Source organism: Cannabis sativa, chromosome 6, assembly GCF_029168945.1.
Source record: "Cannabis sativa cultivar Pink pepper isolate KNU-18-1 chromosome 6, ASM2916894v1, whole genome shotgun sequence".
In the NCBI taxonomy this organism is placed as follows: Eukaryota; Viridiplantae; Streptophyta; class Magnoliopsida; order Rosales; family Cannabaceae; genus Cannabis; species Cannabis sativa.
In genome coordinates this window covers 62,306,393-62,322,623 of record NC_083606.1, presented here as the reverse complement: position 1 = coordinate 62,322,623, position 16,231 = coordinate 62,306,393, and the positions used below count along the sequence as shown (strand labels likewise).

At 32.6% G+C, this 16,231-nt stretch overlaps 1 long non-coding RNA gene across 1 annotated transcript; it reads left to right on the top strand.

Annotated features, from left to right (window-relative positions):
* Positions 1–5,594: 5,594 nt before the first annotated feature.
* LOC133039504 (uncharacterized) lies at positions 5,595–7,801 on the top strand. Its single transcript, XR_009688648.1, has 3 exons — positions 5,595–6,091; positions 6,931–6,972; positions 7,445–7,801. It is a non-coding gene; the product is annotated as an uncharacterized LOC133039504 (long non-coding RNA).
* The last annotated feature ends 8,430 nt before the right edge of the window (positions 7,802–16,231 follow it).

Genomic DNA, 16,231 nt, shown 5'->3' with positions numbered 1-16,231 from the left:
TTGGGCCTCACTTTTTGCAATTTTACAGTTTTATCATTTCTACATCTCATTTTCTCAAAAATGCCAATTTTCAAATTCAACCATTTAAATGCCAATTCTAACTATTTAATAACTATAAATAATTATTAAATAATATTGTCATTTATCATATTTATTAATTGAACCATACAAAGTATCATAATTAACAAAGATGCCCCTAAAACTCTTTCTTTACAATTTCGCCATTACTTAGTGAAAAATTCACAAATATACATAGTCTAATTTGAGAATTATAATTGATTAATCAAAACCAATTATATGAGTCTTACAAGCAATATTATCTCAACTAGTTGGGAGACCATGGGTCTATATAACCGAGCTTCCAATAAGCAGATAAAGAATTTATTACCTAAATTTACTGACTTATTAATTCTTCGTTGAATCCACGCATAGAACTTAGAATTGCACTCTCAGTATATAGAATGCTCTATATGTTCCACCATATAGACACATCATTAGTTATCCATTGTTATAATCCTAATTTGATCAATGATCCTCTATATGAATGATCTACACTGTAAATGGATTAGATTACCGTTACACCCTACAATGTATTTTATCCTTAAAACACTTAACCCCGTATAAATGATATTTCAGCTTATGTGAAATGAGTACTCCACCATTTATTTTCGTTTGGTCAAGCTCGAAGGAGATCATCCTTTACTTACTATTCGCCAGATAAAAGCTATAGATTCCATGTTTATGTTAGCGCTCCCACTCAATTGCACTACCGTGTTCCCAAAATGTACGTATCACCCTGACCCAAAAGTAGGCTTAACTAACAAATCAAAGAACATGAATAGCCTCTTGAGATCGAGCCTAATCATAACAGGATTAAGATCATTTTATCTAGGATCAAGTAGGCGATATTGACTTGAATAGATATTACGGTAAGTTTAATAAATCTAAGTCAAAGTTCAATATCGGTCCCTTCTGATGCATACTCCATGCATCCAACCGGAGCTTTACTTTAACCAATGCTCTGGAAAGAACATAGCATTTCTCCAAATGCAAGTAAACTCTGTTGTAGATTATCATATCAGTAAAACCCTGTGTCTGATAAATCTAGGAAACTTTATTCACATAGTCATGTTTACTTTCCAATATGTTGACAACACAATAAACAGGATCAAGTATGTGAAAAGGGTTTCAAATGAATTCATACATTATGTACATATAATCATGAAATAAATCATGTGAACCATGCAACATTAAATGTTATTTTTGATCTATATTAATAAGTAAATCTGATTATATTGAAATGAGTTTTATTTAGGTCATAAAACCCAACAAACTCCCACTTGCACTAATATAAAACAAAAAGTGCATTTCAAATAATCTCAACACCTTGATATACAAATCAAGTGTAGTAGTAGTAAACTCCTCGTAATAGGATCTGAAAGGTTGAATTAATCACAACCTTTTCTCCACCATTACTCTTCCTTAATCACAAAATCATTGATAATATGAACTTCCTCTCTATATGTCTACTCTTTTTGGGATACTGGATTCTATACCTTTGGCAACTACTTTTGGTTAATCAGGAAATAACACTAGTAGTTTAGGCAAATTATGAATGGTGCCAAAGATGTATAGAACTTTCCTTAGACTGAATAAGTACCTTTCCTGCAACTTTAACATTCAGTCCCTTTCTGGTAGACCTAGAGACTTTAGATAGGTTTTTACACTTGTCCAAAATCACTATTCCACCCTAGGGTAATCACCATCTTATCAGAAAGTTTTTCTAGCACAAAGGCAAATCTCGAAATGTGATGTGGTGTAGTCTAAGAGTTTTAAATACACTCTTATTGACTAACATATAGTTCATCTTCTTAATCTTAAGATTTACTTGATTGTCTTCCAATGTTCATCTTCTGGATTAATCTGATACCTACTCATTACTCGCACTCAACAGTAGGTGTTTGGTCTAAGGCATACAAAAGCATATCTAAGACCTCTCACTGTTGATTTAAGAAATTCTTTCATGGCTTTATCTTTTCTGGAATAGTTGAGACTTTTCCTTAGATAAATAAAATCTATGTCTAAGAAGTTGTGAAGCTTCTATAGATTGCCATTAGAAAGAAAAATGCTTCAGCATCCTACTAAAGTAAGTTGCTTGCATTAGAGTAAGTAATTACCAGGTATACCACAAGTCATAGGTTTAGATAAACTCAAACCTATAATACTAGGAACAGGAAGTTTTGTTAAGTCCTTTGAATAGACTTATAAACACGAAACTTCCTTTTATGTCCTTGTAATAGAAAGTTTAGGTTACTCCATGTGAATGGATTAAACCATAGTTCTATTGGCTTTTCTTCTTAGTTTCTTATCTTGACAATCCATTACTTGTTTAAACTCACAATGGATTTTAATCACTAGTGTCTTCCAAGTCATAAGAAGGTGAGTTTCTAGAAACTCTCCCACTACGACAAGGTACCGTGAATTATGTCTAAGAAAACTAAATGGTATTAACCTCTTTGGTTGTGACAAGAAAACAGAGGCAGTGGGATTCATATGTCAAATAAGATGATAGAACACTTTTGGAATCAAGAAAAGATATCTCCTTTATTTTCTACTTGTAATACTCAATTTATATATAATGGCAATCTATATATTAACTATGTAATTTAAGTATAAATATTATTATTATGATTATAAATATGAGAACCTTGTTTTAGTAGAAGTTGTATTTATATTTGAAATTTAAGCTATTAGTAAGCTATATTTGAAAAGAAAAACAAAAAAAAAAGTTTGTTTGGTGATATTTTTGTGATTTTAATTGAATAGTTGACTTTGATATATAGTCTTTTCGGTTGGAGTGAAAATAATAGATAAATAAAAGATTTAAAATGATATATATGTATTTATATTTTACTTTTGATGAGGGATAGTGACTTAGTTGGTTTAGCCGAGATATATGAGGGATGTTATGAGATTTTTTTTTTAAATTCGAATTGGGTGATGCATATTAGATGCAACTAAGGATAGATATATATAAGATCATAGTTATAGTAGTCATATAATATACAGAAATTTTTATCTTTATGTGATATTGGAGTGAGAGAGAAAGTGATCAGAGTAGGAAGGTGATTGTGGTCTGGTCTCTTTGTAAATCGTACTGCATCTTACGTAAAAGTTTCTACTGAGGTTTGACTAGGGTATGGCTACAAAGGCTGCTATCATATATTGGATCTGAAAATAAAAATTAGTGCAAATTGAAGCAGTGAAGAGCTGGCCAAAACCAAAAACTGCAAGTGAGGTTCGGAGTTTCCTCGGACTAGCTGGATATTATAGGAGATTCGTTGAAGGGTTCGCAAAAATAGCCTCACCGTTGACGAATCTGACTCGAAAGCAACAAAAATTTGCATGGACAGATAAATGTGATGAAAGCTTTCAGACATTGAAAAATAAACTCATAACAGCACCCGTCCTGTGTGTTCCAACTAACAAAGCCAAATTTGTAGTATATTGCGACGCATCAAAGCAAGGGCTCGGCTGTGTGTTGATGCAGAATGAGAAGGTGGTAGCCTATGCCTCTAGGCAGCTAAAGGAGTATGAGACAAGGTACCCAACTCATGACTTAGAGTTGGCAGCAGTGGTCTTTGCATTGAAAATCTGGAGGCACTACCTCTATGGAGAGAAGTGTGAAATATACACAAATCACAAAAGCCTAAAATACTTCTTTACGCAGAAAGAGCTCAACATGAGACAGAGGCGGTGGTTGGAACTGGTAAAAGATTACGATTGTGAGATACTGTACCATCCTGGAAAGGCTAATGTAGTGGCAGATGCACTTAGCAGACGCCACTATGCAAGCTTATCAATGTTAAGGGCATTAAAAGTGCCGTTGCAACAGGAAATCAAGAGATCTGGAATAGAGTTAGTAACAAGAAAGCTAGCTAACCTCACAATTGAATCAAATTTATTAGAGAATATCAAAGAAGAACAAGCCCAAGATGAGTTTTTAATCAAGAAGCGGGTCGAACTACAAAATGGGAAAGCCGGGGACTTCTTAGTTAATGAAAAAGGTATTCTACTATACAAGGCAAGGGTGTGTGTACCTAAGAAAGCGGAGTTACAATCAAAAATCTTACAAGAGGCGCACACTACACCCTATTCTTTACACCCAGGATCAACCAAAATGTACAATGATCTGAAAGGTAGGTATTGGTGGCCGGGTATGAAAAATGATATAGCCGAATTTGTAGCAAAATGCCTTACCTGCCAACAAGTTAAGGCCGAACACCAGAGACCTGCACGGCTGTTGCAATCTCTTGATATTCCTGAGTGGAAATGGGAAGATATTGCTATGGATTTTGTGACAGGGTTACCGAAGAATAGCAAACAACAGGATTTTGTCTGGGTGATTATTGACAGACTTACTAAATCAGCACATTTTCTGCCTGTGCGCACTAATTACAATGCAGAGCAATATGCTGAATTGTATGTAAAAGAAATTGTAAGGCTACATGGAGTCCCAAAGACCATTGTATTTGATAGAGGTTCAGTTTTTACCTCTAAGTTTTGGGAAAGTGTGCAAAGTGCTTTGGGCACAAAACTGAGGTTGAGTACAGCATTCCATCCTCAAACTGATGGATAATCGGAACGAACTATTCAAATACTAGAAGACATGCTACGAGCTTGTGCGTTGGATTTCTCAGGTAATTGGAGTAACTATTTGCCACTAATGGAGTTCTCGTACAACAATAGCTATCAATCTACAATAGGGATGGCACCCTATGAAATATTGTATGGGAGGAAGTGTCGTTCATCACTACACTGGGATGAGGTTGGCGAAAAGCGATACTTAGGCCCAGACCTAGTAAGAGAGGCCACTGAAGCGATAGAAAAGATTCGCAATAGAATGGTTACTGCACAAAGCCGCCAGAAAAGTTATGCCGACGCAAAGCGACGGAATGTGGAATTTGCAGTGGGTGATAAAGTGTTCCTTCGAGTGTCACCTATGAAAGGGGTTATGCGTTTTGGAAAGCGAGGAAAGCTAAGTCCAAGATTTATAGGTCCTTTTGAGATATTGGACAGAGTGGGACAGGTAGCTTATCGACTGGCATTGCCACCAGTATTGGGTGAGACACATAATGTGTTCATGTTTCTATGTTACAGAAATACGTGTCGGATCCATCACACGTGCTGAACTATGAAAGAATGGAGCTAAAGCAGGACTTGAGTTATGAAGTGCGACCATTTCGCATTATAGAGAGAGGAACGAAGGAGTTAAGGTCTAAAAGTATTCCTCTAGTAAAAGTTCTGTGGAGCAATCGTTCAGAAAGGGAGGCAACGTGGGAAATGGAGGGAGACATGAAAGAGCAATACCCCGAACTTTTTGGTAAGTCTAATTTCAAGGACGAAATTTCCTTTAAGGAAAGTAGAATGTAATACTCAATTTATATATAATGGCAATCTATATATTAACTATGTAATTTAAGTATAAATATTATTATTATGATTATAAATATGAGAACCTTGTTTTAGTAGAAGTTGTATTGATATTTGAAATTTAAGCTATTAGTAAGCTATATTTGAAAAGAAAAACAAAAAAAAAGTTTGTTTGGTGATATTTTTGTGATTTTAATTGAATAGTTGACTTTGATATATAGTCTTTTTCGGTTGGAGTGAAAATAATAGATAAATAAAAGATTTAAAATGATATATATGTATTTATATTTTACTTTTGATGAGGAATAGTGACTTAGTTGGTTTAGCCGAGATATATGAGGGAGGTTATGAGATTTTTTTTTTAAATTCGAATTGGGTGATGCCAATTAGATGCAACTAAGGATAGATATATATATAAGATCATAGTTATAGTAGTCATATAATATACATAAATTTTTATCTTTATGTGATATTGGAGTGAGAGAGAAAGTGATCAGAGTAGGAAGGTTATTGTGGTCTGGTCTCTTTGTAAATCGTACTGCATCTTACGTAAAAGTTTCTACTGAGGTTTGACTAGGGTATGGCTACAAAGGCTGCTATCATATATTGGATCTGAAAATAAAAATTAGTGCAAACTCTTTCACCCTTCACTGTTAAGGTAAGGAACTCTCAATTTCTGCTTTAAAGAAAAATTATTATTTCATTTAAACTGTCATATCTCCTTGCTCGTATGTCCGTTTTCAGTGATCTAGGTACCATTTTAAAGATAATTTAATGATCTAAAGTTTTTATGAGGGAACGTTTTCCTAATTCTGATAATTTTGTTGTCCAAAATTCATGTTTTATATTAACTGTCAAATTACAGTTTTTTTTTTAAATTTCTTTCCGACATTGCCTTAGTAAAAGTGTGATATCTCTCTCGATATCTATTATTTTCCACTAATTCTTATACTGTTAGAAAGATAATTCAATAATCCATATTTTCTTTGAAGAAACCTTTCTCTAATTCGGAGTTCTTACCAGTCAAAAGTTAGTCTTTTTACTCAATTATGATATTTCGTTTTAAGTTTTGTTTCAGGAAAAGTGTCTTCAGTAAAAATTCAATATCTCTCTCACTTTTGATCTATTTTAAAAGATCTTTATCTCGTTTTAAAGTTTATTAAAATAGCTACATTTTTTATGAAGAAAGTATTGTCTAGATCGGGGTGTAACTATTTTTAAAACTTTTATTTTTGGGCTATATTCAGAAATCGGCATGATCCAGGATTTTAAAGAAACTGTTTTGAGAAAACATGCATAACTCCTAGGTTATAACTCCGATTTTGATGATCTTTATACCGTTAGAAAGACCTTTTGATTAACTAAAAACTTTGTGAACAGTAGGACTTCTAATTCAAATATTTTATGGGTCTAATTCTAGGCTAAACTTGCTGTACAGTAAGAGTAATAAATATATTGAGTTTATCGGTGGACTAAGGGTTTCATTAAATGTTATAGGGCCTAGAAGGTATCATAGGAGTTAATTACAGCGGAGTTGAGGTAAGGAAAAATAATTATACTTTATACTTGCTTTTTATATGGTTTGAGTACCTAATATGACTGCTTGAATAAATTGTATTTAAACTGTGGAATGTGATAGTTTCGGTGAAATAGTGTTTTATCGATGAATTGTATATCGCTGTTTAATCATGTTCCAGGTACTTGGAAGTGGTTAGAAACCACACATGTATGGTGATGTGGTAAGTGAGGCAGTGTACGTAAGGGTGCACTGGTTATTGGTACTGCGTTCTGGTTAAGAACGTAAGACACTCCAGATTTGTATGGAAGCTGGAGTGTGAGTGTGTGGTATTTCAGTATTTGTGTGGCTGCCTCTATTTATACTTATGATTAGTTTGTTGTATGTTTGATGTATATGTTTGTGCTATGATGTGTGAATGCTGGTACATAGTATTTTGTTTTTTTTTTGTTACTGGGCTTTGCAGCTCACCCCTTATTTACCCCCTCTGTGCAGATAAGTAAGTCTGTAAGCTTTCGGTGACAAGTTGAGTCTGGGCAGCATGGGGTGTATCTCGTGTGATCATGTAACTGCGTATGGTCTTGGCCATCTTCCGCTGAATTTTTTTTTTAATTTATTAAACTTATCGAGGGTGTTGTCGTTTAAATTTTCTATTACTTTTCCCTAAGTGGTAATACTTTATTTTCAACTGGGTACCGATGTTTTGAAAATTGTTATTTTTTTTTATAAAGGCAACATTAGTATCTTAAACGCCAATTTATTTATGGCATATTATTTTACGTAAGTAAGGGCGTTACACTACTTTATTTTCAGACTTAGTCATTTTCTTAGAAAAGTAGTATTAGTTTAAACAAACACTTTCTTATTTATTGACTATGGGATGGTCCACCCCTAATCACTTAGAATAGCTAACAAACCATGGTTAACAGTTCTAGCTTTTATTAAGATTTTGATTAGGTCATCCATGAATCTAGTAATGATTTACATTAAGTATACAACTATTACATGATTCTGAAATTGTATTACCATAGAAAGACTTAGGCAACGACTAGTAACTAATCATCAATATGCAAATCGAAATTTCTGGGGAGGTAAGTTTGGATATAATTCAAAAATCAATTTAATGATCTTTGAACTGCATATCTATTAACTATTTCTCCACCCCTATTAGTTCGCAAGATCTTTAACCACTTACCTTAATGGTTTTCCACCATTGCTAGAAATTAATGAAATTTTTCAAACATTTCAAATTTACTAATTTCAAATTCAGATTACACTAATATCATTAATTAAAATAAAAAAAATATTAAATAAATTAATTATGATAATTAGAATTGAATTAGGAATAGTAAATATATAAATACAAAACTACACAAAAAATCGAAACTTAAATCCATGAAAAAGCATGAAAAAACGAAGAAAAACAAAAAATTTGGGAGTTGTACGGACGGTATGTGTTGCATACCATCCGCGCGCGCACAGGGAGGGACTGGCCGAGAAAACTCGGCAGACAGGGGAAGTTGCAGGATTCCCGCGCGCGTAGGGGGCATCAGACCAGGATCCGCGCGCGCATGAGGGGATTCAGACAGCAAGCTCGCCCGTGTTTGTCTGAATTCCTGCTGTCCGCGCGCGTGGGTGATGCTCAGCATCCCTATCTTTTTTCGAATCTTCAAAAAGTCATATCTAATTCAAATTAAATCAAAATTGAGTTCTGTAAAAAAGGAACTTGCTTAATGTTTTCCATACTATCCAATAAAAATAATTCTAGAAACAAAATTTCAATTATTTTTCACGAAAATTCACAAACATCAATCAATCATCATATAACACTCAATACAACATGAAACCATCCAAATAACAAATAATCGTTTTAAAGTCCAAATTTCTTGCAAGCAAATCAATTACCATGGCTCTGAGGTCAGTTGTTAGAAATTTATTTTACCAGGATCTTAGATCTACTCACAAGTATGTTGTTTAACACCCTAAATATGAACTTTCTAAAACGATAAAATAAACACATATAAAGTTAAGAAAACCTTACATTGATGCAGCGGAATTAATGTCTCCTTCCACTCAGATCTCTAACTCTTGTATCCTTTCTGTAGCAGAGTATAATCAAGATCTGAGCCTGAATGTCCTTCTTCTTTGAGTTTGATCCTTCACAGTCTTCCAATCTATGATTGAGTTACTGCTTGCTGTGTGTGGGCACTTAATCGTTCACTAGGGTTCGAAATTTATGAAGAGGAAAAGAGAAGAGAAGGTTTCGGCCAGGTATAGAAAAGGGGAAGGCTCAGTTTTTCTGAAGAGAGAAATTTCTGTCAGAAGATGTTATTCAAAGATGTGTTTTTGACTGAGCCATCACTTTCTATTTATAGGCAACTACTAGGTTTAGGTTAAGAATTATTTGGCATTAAAATAATGAAAATATTAATTTGAAATTTCACAAATAGTGGCCGGCCATGGTGTAGTTTATGGGCCCCACTTGATTTTGCAATTTTATCAAATTTTATTTCTATTTTCTCAAAAACGCAAATTTTCCAATTCTAACCATTTAAATGCCCAAACTAATTATTTAATAACTAAAACAGAATATTAAATAATATTGTCATTTAATTTAATTATTAACTAGACATATAAAGTCCATTAATAAATAAATAAACCTAAAATCTCTTTTCCTTACAATTTCACCCCGGCTTAGTGAAAATTCATAAAATTAGACATAGTCTAACTTTAGAATTATAATTGATCAATCACGAATCAATTAATGAGTCTTACAAGCAGAATGTTCTCAACTAGAATGGGGACCATGGATCTATATGCTGAGCTTCCAATAAGTGAACCAAATTTACCAAGTAAATTCCTACTTATTAATTCTTCGTTGAATCCACTCTTAGAACTTAGAATCGCACTCTCAGACTTATATAGAGCATATTATATGTTCCACGATATCAATATGCTATCTCATTTAACCATTGTTATAATCTTATTGTGATTTAAAGATCCTCTATATAGATGATCTACATCGAGATGGGATTTCTTTACCGTTCTCACCCCTCAATGTATTTTGCCCCTTAAAACACTTAGCTACCTGTAAATGGTGTTTAGTGATCTAATAATTAGTCAGTTAAACAAGAGCTCATCCATTTACTTCTATTTGCTAAGCTCGAAGGGAATCATCACTTGACTTCTATACACCAGTAGAAGCTATAGATTCCATATTTATATATGCACTCCCACTCAATCATACTATCATGTTCCCAAAATATACGTATCACCCTGACCTAAAAGTAGGCTTAACTAATAAATCAAAGAACATGAATAGCACTCCTGAGTTGAGCCTAAGCATATCGGGATTTAGATTCTTTTAATCTTAAGATCAACTACTGATATTGACTTGGAAAGATATATATAACGGTAAGTTTGTAATATCTTAACTTAGTTGCAATATCGGTCCAGTCCAATGTATACTCCATACATTCGAAACTAGTATACTTTACTAATGTCCTGGAAAGAACATAACACTTACTCCAAGTGTAAGTACACATCATCGCTGATTATCACATTAGTGTAAATCCAATAACACTGATGAAACAGAGACCAAGTCTTTTGATTCATATGATCACAATCACATTCCACTGTGTTGACGATACTATAATTGTGAATAAACATATGATCTGGATTTAACTGATTTTGTGTGTAAATGGAATAAACATATTAAACCATTAGCATGTAAAATTCATGCAAACATAAATCACTTCAAATTTCTTGCATTGATAACTTAATCAGATTGTAAAGAGTTTTATTTAGAGCATAAAACCCAACAAACTCCCACTTGCACTAATATAAAACAAACTGTGCAAATAGGTCAATCTGATGTCATGATCTTCAGATCAAGTGTAGTATATTTGAACCCACCCAAACTTCTGGAAACTAGTTCATAAATACACTTATGAAACATCCTTTACTATATGTTATACTCATCAAGGGATACTGAAATCTTTACTGTTTTAAAGTACATCTGAATAAACAGAAGACATATCTCTCATATTTTAAAATATGTAATTGAGATAATACAGTGTATACTTTTCTTCAGTAATATAACTTTCTTGGAATTTTCGAATTTACAAAGTTATAGTTCTGCTCTGGTAGAGCTTGAATTATTATAGAATAATTCCTCCACCCCCAAAGTAAGCACCATCTCATGAAATCTCGAAATGAGTTGGTGAGATCCAAGGACAACTGATACACAGTTCCTTAATATCTAACATATAGATCACTTTCATAAATCTTTCTTGAATATCTTCTAATGTTCCCTATTTGATTACATCTCAGATAGCTCCCACTCAATAGCGTTGTCTGGTTAAATAATACTTTTAACCTCTGATTGTTTGGAGAGTTACCTAGTTGTGACTTTTGTATTAGTCTGAAACTTTAAGTTAAGACTAAGTCATCAACATAGCAGACTAGTATTTGAAGTGAAAAATACATGCCAGAGATTAAGTAATCAAAATTAAGATACCATAAAATTTTATGAGGATTAAGAATTCTTGGTTCAAGTCATTTGAATGGACTGAACTAGAGTTCTTTATCATATTCTCATAATTCTGATAAGTTATACCTATCCATGTGTATGGTTAGATTTGCTTTTCAGTAGAGTTCTTAAGTACCTATCACAAGTATCAACCTGATGGAGATGGGTATAGAATTTTAAAATTATCCCACTCAATTAAGGTAGTGTGAAACTTTAACAAAGAACTTTCATAGGTATCAAACTTTTACTTACAATAGTAAAACGAAATGGAACATACAATCAAGATCAAGGATTTACATTGATAATAGCTAACTCACTATATTACTTCCATGTTTAAAGAAAATATGTGTTACACAGGGAATTGTGGAATAGACTCCACCCCTAAGAATATACATATAGGGTACTGTGGATAACCTCCACCCCTAAGTATATAGAGATTATGATCCACCCCTAAAGGTTGTAAAGATCATGATTCTCTAAGTGTGATAGAGTTTAAGTGGAGTTGAATACTATTCGGAGTTCATTAGATGTAAAAGATCCTTTTATTAAACAAATTCTTAATAATTGTATTAGAATGAACAATTATTAATAAACATAGAATAAAGTTCTAGTGTTTATTTAATATAACTCTATAAAGAGTTGTAAATATTATAGAATTTGCATCAATAATAAAAAAAATTTACACATACAAACATATAAAAATAATGTGGTATTAATTGATGAAGATAAAGTAAATGAAGCTCAATCTCATAACTTGCAATGGTTGAATTCGAAAAATAAAAAAAAAACTTTATTAATAATAATAAAAAAATGTATTGCAACAATATGAGAAAAACAGGGATAAATATCCCTAACTAAAATTTGAAATTCAAATTGTCTCTAAACTAAAACAATTAATTCAAAAAAAAATTGAAGAGCTTAATCTTCATCTGCACGATTTCACCCTTGGTCCACCTTTCTGATCCAACTCATCTGAGTTCAAGTAGCTTGGCCTATAAGAAGAAGAAAAACAAATAAACAAAGTTAGTCCAGAATCATAAATCTAATTGGATAATAATTCACTAAAACTCAAAGTTTATAAATAGAAATACCTTGTTTCTTTGCAAGAAGTTTAGGACATTGGGGTTTCCAATGACCTTTTTCATTGCAGTAGAAACACTTTCCTTTAAGTGTAGCATCACTAGAAGCTGCAGCCTTTTTGTATTTCATGGCTTTTGCACGCTTCTTAGTGTTCTTCCACTTCTTCTTCGATTTGGGTTTCGAAGCAGAGGCAACATTTGCTTCAGGTTTTGTCTTCCCATTACCATTCCCAGGATTGTGAGGTTTACTCCCTTTCTTCTTGGGTCCTCCAATCAAATTTTCATAAGTTTGAAGGTCATTGACTAATTCATGAAAGTCAATTTCCTTCTTATTCATGACATAATTTGATGTGTATGGTAGAAATGCTGGAGTCAGGCTATTCAAGATAAGGCTTACTTGAGTAGCGCTGTCCATTTCAGCACCATGATCCTGGGCTTCTTGGAAATAACTTGCCATAAGGAGAACATGGTCACGCACGTTTTGATGAGGTTCCATCCGTGCCATAAAGAGAAGAGGGATTTCGGCCAAGTATAGAAAATAGGGAAGACTCAGTTTTTCTGAAGAGAGAAATTTATGTCAGATAACTAATGAATGTGTGGTTTTGACTGAGCCATCACTTTCTATTTATAGGCAACTACTAGGTTTAGGTTAGGAATTATTTGGCATTAAAATAATGAAAATATCAATTTGAATTTCCACAAATAGTGGCCGGCCGTGGTGTGATAATGGGCCCCACTTAATTTTGCAGTTTTAACAAATTTTATTTCTATTTTCTCAAAAACGCCAATTTTCCAATTCTAACCATTTAAATGTCAAAACTAATTATTTAATAACTAAAATAGATTATTAAATAATATTACCATTTAATTTAATTATTAACTAGACATATAAAGTCCATTAATAAATAAACAAACCTAGAATCTCTTTTCTTTACAATTTCACCCCTGCTTAGTGAAAATTCACAAATTAGACATAGTTTAACTTTAGAACTATAATTGATCAATCACGAATCAATTAATGAGTCTTACAAGCAGAATGTTCTCAACTAGAATGGGGACCATGGATCTATATGCTGAGCTTCCAATAAGTGAACCAAATTTACCAAGTCAATTCCTACTTATTAATTCTTCGTTGAATCCACTCTTAGAACTTAGAATTGCACTCTCAGACTTATATAGAGCATATTATATGTTCCACAATATCAATATGCTATCTCATTTAACCATTGTTATAAACTTATTGTGATTTAAAAGATCCTCTATATAGATGATCTACATCAAGATGGGATAATTTTACCGTTCTCACCCCTCAATGTATTTTGCCCCTTAAAACACTTAGCTACCTGTAAATGGTGTTTAGTGATCTAATAATTAGTCAGTTAAACAAGAGCTCATCCATTTACTTCTATTTGCTAAGCTCGAAGGGAACCATCACTTAACTTCTATACACCAGTAGAAGCTATAGATTCCATATTTATGTTTAGCACTCCCACTCAATCATACTATCATGTTCTCGAAATATACGTATCACCCTGACCCGAAAGTAGGCTTAACTAATAAATCTAAGAATATGAATAGTACTCCTGAGTTGAGCCTAAGCATATCAGGATTTAGATTCTTTTAATCTTAAGATCAACTACTGATATTGACTTGGAAAGATATATATAACGATAAGTTTGTAATATCTTAATTTAGTTGCAATATCGGTCCAGTCCAATGTATACTCCATACATTCGAAACTAGTATACTTTACTAATGTCCTGGAAAGAACATAACACTTACTCCAAGTGTAAGTACACATCATCGCTAATTATCACATTAGTGTAAATCCAAAACACTGATGAAACAGGGACCTAGTCTTTTGATTCATATGATCACAATCACATTCCACTGTGCTGACGATACTGTAATTGTGAATAAACATACGATCTGGATTTAACTGATTTTGTGTGTAAATGTAATAAACATATTAAACCATTAGCATGTAAAATTCATGCAAACATTAATCACTTCAAATTTCTTATATTGATAACTAATCAAATTGTAAAGAGTTTTATTTAGGGGCATAAAATCCAACAAACTCCCACTTGCACTAATATAAAACAAACTGTGCAAATAGGTCAATCTGATGTCTTGATCTTCAGATCAAGTGTAGTATATTTGAATCCACCCAAACTTCTGGAAACTAGTTCATAAATGCACTTATGAAACATCCTTTACTATATGCTTTACTTATCAAGGGATACTGAAATCTTTACTGTTTAAAAGTACATCTGAATAAACAGAAGACATATCTCTGATATTTTAAAATATGGAATTGAGATAATGCAGTGTAGACTTTTCTTCAGTAATATAACTTTCTTGTATTTTTGAAATTTACAAAGTTATAACTCTTCTCTGGTAGAGCTTGAATTATTATAGGATAATTCTTCCACCCCCAAAGTAAGCACCATCTCAAAGATCTGGAAATGAGTTGGTGAGATACAAGGACAACTGATACATAGTTCCTTAATATCTAACATATAGATCACTTTCATAAATCTTTCTTGAATATCTTCTAATGTTCCCTATTTGATTACATCTCAGATAGCTCCCACTCAATAGCAAATGTCTGGTTAAATAATACTTTTAACCTCTGCTTGTTTGGAGAATTACCTAGTTGTGACTTTTGTATTAGTCTGAAACTTAAAGTCAAGACTAAGTCATCAACATAGCAGACTAGTATTTGAAGTGAAAAAATACATGCCAGAGATAAAGTAATCAAAAATAAGATACCATAAAATTTTATGAGGATTAAGAATTCTTGGTTGAAGTCATTCGAATGGACTGAACTAGAGTTCTTTATCTTATTCTCATAATTCTGATAAGTTATACCAATCCATGTGTAAGGTTAGATTTGCTTTTCAGTAGAGTTCTTAAGTACCTATCACAAGTGTCAACCTGATGAAGATGGGTATAGAATTTTAAAATTCTCCCACTCAATTAAGGTAGTGTGAAACTTTAACAAAGAACTTTATAGGTATCAAACTATTACTTACAATAGTAAAATCGAAATGGAACATACAATCAAGATCAAGAATTTATATTGATAATAGCTAACTCATTATATTACTTCCATGTTTAAAGAAGATGTGTGTTAATTTTAAAATTTGAAATTCAAAAGATATTCAGATTTAAGTTGATTAGTTAGTGATAACTAATTTTTAACTTAAATAGGAATATTTTATGAAAAGTTCAAATTAAGCTTCAGAAATAATCTAGTTGGTTATAATTCTATATTTAATTAAATACAAAAAAAAAATATATATAGTTTAGCTTAGAATAAAATTCTTTAAACTATGGTTTTCTTAAATTAATTTCAAAATAAATGAAATTAATTATGTTGCTAATTAATTTTATTAGATTAAACTAGTTTAATTAACCTAGTACAGTTATTCAAATCAGGGAAATGGGCCTTCACAATTGGGGTGGTTCATGTGAGAGGGTGCTGGGTTCAGTATGTCGTACCCACTTCTATGGCTCCCAACTCTCACACAAGGCCCAAAAGAGAGGAATTTAACCTTAAAATGAACAACTGTTATTAATTGAATAGGCCCAAAACTAAATGGGCCTAAATAAAATCTATCAAGAACTATGATATTTTATTTAGCAACAACAACCTACATGCATCTA